The sequence below is a fragment of the Mobula birostris genome, chromosome 20, assembly GCF_030028105.1.
Source record: "Mobula birostris isolate sMobBir1 chromosome 20, sMobBir1.hap1, whole genome shotgun sequence".
In the NCBI taxonomy this organism is placed as follows: Eukaryota; Metazoa; Chordata; class Chondrichthyes; order Myliobatiformes; family Myliobatidae; genus Mobula; species Mobula birostris.
Window position 1 is genome coordinate 21,886,377 of NC_092389.1, and position 8,082 is coordinate 21,894,458.

Sequence of the window (8,082 nt, forward strand, 5' to 3'; positions counted from 1 at the left end):
CTATAAAGAATGTAACTTCAGATACATAATGAATTGGTTTATATCTAGGCAAATATTAATACGATAGAAGACTATGTCGCAGCTATAAAAATGGCCTTACTCAGCAAACATAAACATAACTTCAGCTGAATGGTTGGAGTAGATCTACTTTGAAAGATAAATTAACTTTCCCTGATGGTGTATCCAAAACTGTGACAAGGAAACATGGTGACACCAAATCACCGTCAGAGTAAAGGATGCAAAATGAAAAGCATACTTTAAGCAAAATCTTAAAACTGTACAGCCAGTGAACCATTAAATATCTATTTGCTTCAGGCAAATGATCAGATCAATTTTATTGTTATTAATTTTACTAACTGTGTTCAATGTTAGTTGGTTGACCAATTACCAGCAACTTATGAACTTAGGCATCACCACTGCAAACATGATGGGAATACATCCTTCAAGCAACTCAGCTCTCTTCATCTATCTTGACTTGCATACTGTACTTTTTTGACATAAATATTGACCTCTTTCTTTTAAATAGAATTTACATGTCATAAATCAGGATAATGCTTGTATCAATTCAGCATAAATGGAAAATTAGCATTAGGCATTGACCTAAACCATTTTGTCCTTTGTGCAATTGAGATCAAATTTAATAGGAACACTGGATATTTTATATAACTTCTAACAAGGTCAAAGTGAATCAAAAATTTTATTTTTGGAACTGCAGTTCTATAAGGATTTTCTTTTGCCTTTAATGTCAATAAAAATGCCAAGTACTAGAAGTTATCCTGACTCAAGAACATTTTCAGTAGGAGCTACTAGCTTTCGTATATGATGCCAATGGATGGTTTCAGAATTAACGAGATTGATTAGTTTTTATTTATTACTAGTTGAGCACTTCTTCCTTTCCTTCAAAATTGCATGTGGTGTGGGGTGAGGAAGGGAGGAGTTAGGGGAGAAACAAGGAAACGTATAACTCCAAACATCTGAGAGGTTATTTTCTGGAAAGATAAATGACATGCCAACGTCAACACAGGTGACCTATACCATTTCTTGAGATAAAGGCTCAACTACAGTTACTCAACACAAACTCAAATCTAGTGTTCAACTTAGTATTAGTGATCAACTTTGTTACAATTGTACAGGACTTTGGTGGGCTCGAACTGGGGTACTGTGCACAGCTTTGGTTCCCTTATTTAAGAAATGACATAGTGGTTGTAAGATGCTCCAAAAGAGATCCACTAGGCTTATGCCTTGGATGAGAAGGCTGCTGTGGATGAAGAACTTTGAACTATATTCTTTAAAAGAATAGATGTTGATTATATTGGAACATGTAAGATCCTGGGAAGACACGACAGAGGTCATTCAAGCTGGCTCCACAAATACAAGAATTGTGAATGATGGGACATAACTACAAGAATAGGGGTGGTCTGAAAACTGAGTTGCACAGGAACAACTTCTCACGGAATGTGGTGTATCTCTGGAGTTTTCTATCCCTGATGATCGTGCAGGATAAATCATGGGGTATTAAAGGAAGTTTGAATTTTTTTCTCCCCAAAGATCAGGGAACTGAACTGGCATGGATAACTGCCACAGGAGAGGAGATGAGGTCAGAAGCATATCAGCCCTGATTATATTGAATGGTGGGACAGGTTTGATCGGTCAAGTGCCCTGCTCTTGCTATTTATGTACTTAATACCTCTTGTTGTATTTCAATAGTTTAGTGCAATTGCTTGACAGAATAAAAATGTAATTATTTTAGTTTTAAATAATTCTGATTGATGGGTTTAGAACATAGAACAATACAATGCAGGAACAGGTTATTTGACCCTCCTGCCCAATGGGAAGGGTGAGAGAGTATGACTTTGGTGGGTGGGGTGCTTGATTACATTGACTGCTTTCTTGAGGCAGTGGAAAATGCAGACAGAGGGGAGGGGAGGCTGGTTTCCATAATAAACTGGACTTCATTCACAGCTCTCGACAATTTCTTCCTGCCTTGGATAGAGCAGTTTCTACATCAAGCTGCAATGCATCTGGATAAGTTGTTTCTATGGTAGATTTGTAAAAATTGTTGAGGGTCACTGGGGACCTGCTGAATTGCCATAGCCTTCTGAGGAAGTAGAGGCACAGGAGTGCTTTGCAGATGCTAGTATGCTTTATAAAGAAGACTTGAATAGCTAGCAATCAAAGTTTAAAGTTGTTATGGATTCATGTATACTTTAACCCTCATGGGTTGTTGTTAAGCTTCCCTGTGTGTTACGTACTGAATGTAATGTGAGAGGGTGTTCTGGGCAGATGAGTTGTAAGCAAAATAAACAGCTGCCCGTTTGTTCCTCACCTCTCCATCTCTCGAGTGTGTTAATCACAGCCACTTGGCTTCACTGTACCACAAACATCATAACTGGTGACGAGGTGACAAGTCCCCACATGGTATTTGTTGTTGTTCCCTACGCCAAGAAAAGCCCATGTGCAACGCTGACATTGTACCACCTGTGCAGTGTGGGCGAGGGAAAAGAAGCCGCTGCATACCACGGGAAAATGGCCACAGGAAGTGTCATGAGTGAGGAATCCAAGGGAAGAGACGGAGAACATGACAGTAGATAAAATAAATATGAGAGGGAGAGAGAGATGGATAAGACCAGTTAACTTCTTTGGAACGTGATTGTGTTTGAGAATGATGACAATATTTGGAAACATGGGGCCAAACGTATAACAAAATGACAGAGCAATGGAATTCATATACTGTAAGATTTGAATATTTTGCACTGGCAAATCAAATTTCAGATGATATTCGTGTTCCAACTTTTCTGACTATGATGGTGCAAAAACTTTTGACTTATTACGCAGTCCAGTGCAACCAGCTAGGCCTGGCGATAAGCCTTATGATGACACAGTTAAAGTCTTAAAGGGCCACATTTCACCTAAACCTTTGATTATTGCTGAGGGGTTTAGGTTTCATAAAATGAATGAAAAGGAAGGTGAGCCTTTTTCACAGTTTGTGGCAGTGCTGAAGCAATTGTCTGAACACTGTGATCTTGCATGGTCACTGAATGATACATTATGTGATAGACTCAGATGTGGTCTGCATAGTGAGGTGATATAGAAGTATTTGCTTAGAGAATACAGACTAACTTTACATAAGGCAACTGAGATTAGTACATCTATGGAAATGGCAGCTAAATAAGCACAGCTATTAAGCACACTTTCCCAAGTTCATAAAGTTTTTCCTGACTTTAAGAATAAGATACCCCTTGGCAATGAATGTCACTATTATGGCAAAACTGGGCATTCAACAAATGAATGTTGGTATAAGGATTTAGGTTGCCAAAGCTGTGGCAGAAGGGACATATTGAACACGCCTGTAAAAGTGAAGAGACACTGTCAACCAATATTACTGTAATAAAGAAAAATAAATTTTGGAAAAACAAAAAGAAACATGTGAACAAGATGAAGCATACTGAGGATGAACTGAGTGACTCTCACTCTGTGGATGAAGGAGCTTTGCATATTTTATCTGTTCCCAGACACTGCGCCTTGTAAGGCATGAAAATGCCTGACGCAGGCCTCTCATGGTCTGAGTCGACGTTCCCTCCCTCCCTCCCCAGACACAAAAATGGTTATTGGGTGACCCCGTAGTTGGATGGGACAACAGTGAGGATCGAGATGGACAAGGGCACTGCAGTATCCCTGGTGTCAGAGGCAGTTCACAAGGAGAATCTCACCTCAGAAGGGGCAAGGTTAACGTTAAAGACTTACTCTGGTGAAGTTGTTCTGGTGAGGGGAGTAGTGTGTATGTTAGAGTGGAGATTAACAAACAGAGAAAGAAATTTCCACTGTACATTGTTAAAGGTGGTTATCCAGTGCTTCTGGGCTGTTTGTGGTAGGAGCAGCTCAAACTCAACTGGCACGACGTGCACTTGATTGGTGGGAGCACGGTCTACAAAAGGCATTGAAGAAACACACAGAAATATTCAACAGAGAAATAGGCAATATGAAAGGAATCGCTGTTAAGCCTGGGTTCTCAGCAGAGTGGCGGAGGTGGCTGCTGAGCCTTGGTGGCGGCGTGGATAAAAAGGAATGGATTGAAGGAAAAGATCAATTAAGTGATACAATAAAAAGAGTGTGGCATGGAGAAACCAGCTAGATATTCCAAGGAAAAGCTGCAAGAAATCAAAAAGCACCCGTATGCAAAGCAGAGACAGTATGTCTTTTGGAAAAAAAATATGACAGTGAAGGCACTTGTGACCCTGAAAAGTGGCTGCATCCTCTGTATCCCAGTTCTGGCAGTTCACCACTGGATGGAACTAAGAAGAACTATACTTCGGATTTGGAGAGAGCGGTTTTCAAGCGAAGAACTTCAGATCCATAAGAGAGAATAAAAGAAGATCTTGATATTGTACTCAGTCTTCAGTCCCAAAGCTTTGGTGGAGGCTGTCATGTGACTAATATCTCCAATTGTAGATGATCTGGAAGCCCACTGATAAATAAAGAGAATTAAAATATTTATGGATTGGGTTGCCAGCGCAGACTTGGATATAACATCAAGATCCTTTGATCGGGATGGCAGAGACAAAAACTTGCATGACAGAGATGCTAGAGAAGGAAGAGAACTAGACTACATGGAAAAGCACTTTAGGAGAGAGTTTAGTGGTGGCAAACATGTTTTTGGTGACCAGAGGTGATGAGATTCCTATACTGAAGATGAACCAAAATGGTTTTCTGCTGGTTCCACAAGTCAGTCAAAAACAATAGATTCTTCGACATGATGCAAAGTATACCCGGACTAGCATCGATAACTGAAACAGTGTTTGGTGAAGGATCAGTGTCATCCAGCTGGATCAGTCAGTGGTTTTCAAGTAACTTTATGTAGACCAGGTAGTTACTCCAGTAGCTTGCTGTCTATCCCACATGAAGAATTTGAGATATTTGCTGGCCTGGGTCCTCTCTCACAGCTTGTAAGCTACTTTGCTCCCATTCCATCATGAGAAGATAATAAGTAAATTAATAAAACGGTTGATAATTTAGAAATACTGCAAAAACAAATGAGGACATGAAACCGCTACTGTCCAGTCTCACTGCCAGCAAGGAGAAACTAAAGGAGAATTCACAGACTAGAGTGGTCTTGTCTGTGAAAGAGGTGGAAGCAGAACTGAAAGGTCTCAAAATGGAATCTGAGAGTAAGTTTGCTACCCTGTTCATGGTGGAATATCTGGAACAGACTCCAGCTGCATCATCTGGTCCTAAACAAATCCAAAAAAAACTCAACACAAATATGACGCTTTCAATAAGCCAGTTAACAGTATGAAGGTAAGTGGAACCTTGCCTTTGCAATCAAAACCCTCCGAATTTCTATTTCACCCTGTAAAACAGCCCTCATCCCCAGATATTCTAAGTGATCTGCTCGGCAGTCGGAATCATCATATGCCGGCCCTTAATCAGAAAGGCCACTCATCCCCTATCACCCTGTGCTTTTTCAGGTGCTGCCTACTGACAATGCAGTACCCAAGCCAAGATCTGTACATGCACCACCAAGAGATAAAATGTATTTGCCGTCATTCTCAGATCGTCGCTACCCTCCGAGGAACAGGCGGCCTCCAGACAGATTGAATCTTTAGTTTAGTGATTAACTCTCTGCATATGGGGCAGAGTAATCCCCAGGGTTATGTCTGCCAATAGAGGCAGTCCACCCTTTTCCCCTAGTTTGGAGAAAAATTGTTTTATGTTGTTGGTTGAAGTTGATGATTACTCCATTTAATGTTGATAGATCAGCAGCTGGTCTGTGTTTGGCAAGCGGGACAGAAACTTTTAAAATTGGCGGGAGGGATTTATTATATATTCATGAATATTTTGACCCTTACAGGTTGCTGACAGGCTTCCCTATGTGTTACCTATCGAACGTAATGTGAGAGAGCATTCTGGGTAAATGACTTACAAGTGATATAAACAGCTGTACATTTCTTCCTCATCTCTCTGTCTCTTGCATGTGTTATTCACAGCCAACCAGTTTCCCAGCACCACAGACAAAACTAAAGTATTGTGAATGTGTCTATATTGGGAAAGTAGCAGCCATTGCAGGTTATAGTAATAACTTCCAAGATGCTCAGAATACTCCTTGGGTTTACAACACATGCCATTAGTAGAGTATTTGAAAGAAAAGGTCTCCGAATGTAGTTGGACAACTTTCAGAGAATCCATCTCCAGACATCAGATGACACCCTGTAGAAATTATATCTTTAATCAAAAGACCAAGTGCTAACATTGAGTGAAATTGTTTTACATTATGAGAATAACAATGACTTCGTAAAGAAAGACTGTGGCCAGAAATGCCAGAAATTGTATCTCAATCCCAAAACCAAAGAGCTCACAAGCAAATTCTTTGGTTTTGGGACTTGATCATGGGGAAAGTGGCTGCAGGGCAAGATTAAACTGCTGAGGTTCCTCAAGAAAGCAGGTACTAGTCCTTGACAGTAAGCCTCACAAGACTGAAGTTAGACTCATGTCAAATATCCTCCATTGAAATCGCACAAGTAACTTTAAATGCAAACTTTGGGCAGGGACTAAGTTACCACTCCCAGTTATCTCGTCACTGAGCATATCCCGCTGCACCTCGCAAAATGGCTGAGACAGAGATGTCGCCAACACAAAAGGAATTTGCAGCTGTGGGGCATGGGCCAGGTTGGCTGCAATCTGGCTAAATGAACTTCAATTGGCCCTCTTCCGCACAGTGGGATTCCTGGCTTCCAAGACAGATTTTGATGGCAGCATTTATTTAACTTGCACAAGCTTCTTTTACATTAGAAATCACATAACAGATGTCTCTCAATAGGATGAGCCAGGCTAAATAGTGTCTCCATATGTACATTTTTCAATCAAATTATTGGTTTCTACAGGAAAATCAGTTTTCAAATTAAAATTCCTGCTCATATTCAGTCTTGTGCCAGAGAGCGACAACCAAGTAAAAAGTGAAATCAGAGAACAAGATCCAATATGTCAGCATCTGTTTCTAAAGGTCATTATGGCAAGTAGTCCCAGAGAAGCCCTAGCAATTGTCTTCTTAAGCAAGGCCTGACAGCAGATTCTCACTAATGTGGTTTACAATACTTGCCCATCAATAGTGCTGTATTATTTTCATGGGTTTGTGCAAATCATTTCTATTTGTGCCTGATACACCTCTATTGTCAATGGTAGTTCATTATAAAATGCATTTGCATTGACTAACCTTATGAGAGAAATGAACTCTTCAAAGGTGTCTTAAATTCAACAGTGTTTTTCAATCTAATTATGGAAGCAAACTCTATGATAGTTACAGATGACATAATTATGACACCTCTCGTACAGACTGGGCAAGGAGGATCATTGCTCTGTAACATTTGAATCAGTGTGTTTGGTGAAATATTCTGGCTTCAAATTTACAGTTGAAAACTATAGACCTGAAAAATATCAAAGCAACCTTTGCTCATATGGGGCGCCACAGTAGCATAGCAATTAGTGCGACACTATTACAGCTTGGGGCATTGGAGCTTGGCGTTTAATTCCGCCATCCTCTGTAAGCAGGTTCATACATTCCTTCCCGTGTGCATGTGGGTTTCCTCATGGTGCTCTGGTTTCCTCCCACAGTCCCAGTTGGTTGGTTAATTGGTCATTGTAAACTGGCTCATGATTAGGCGAGGGGTAAATCAGTGGAAGGGCCTATTCCATACTGTATCGCTAAATAAAGTATGCAGCAGTTGTTAAACTGAACATTAATTTGAGAATGAGAAAAAAAACTGCTCCACTTCAAGATCGCATCCTTTAAGTGGAAATTCTATAGATTCATTGAGTCATATGGCATAGAAACATGCCTTTTGGTCCATTCCACCTTTGCTGTTTATCAAGTACCCAACCATATTATCCCATTTACCAGGGAATTCTATCTTCCTAACTTTTTATCGCTATCACAGGCTCTCAGTGTAACAATACATTTTTAATGCCTGCTTCAAAAGTACTTCGTAAGTTACTGGGCTACTTGTTAAAGCAATGTGTCTGATTGGTCTTACTTCTAATATTCAACCAATACTTCTACAAATCTCTGTTTGACGGAAGCTTTAGCTAATA

The 8,082-nt window shown here is 40.2% G+C and overlaps 2 pseudogenes; both read left to right on the forward strand.

Moving 5' to 3' along the window:
• Positions 1-3,979: 3,979 nt before the first annotated feature.
• LOC140185522 (eukaryotic translation initiation factor 4E transporter pseudogene) lies at positions 3,980-4,742 on the forward strand (annotated as a pseudogene).
• A 2-nt stretch (positions 4,743-4,744) lies between these two features.
• LOC140185523 (eukaryotic translation initiation factor 4E transporter-like) lies at positions 4,745-5,595 on the forward strand (annotated as a pseudogene).
• Positions 5,596-8,082: the final 2,487 nt, after the last annotated feature.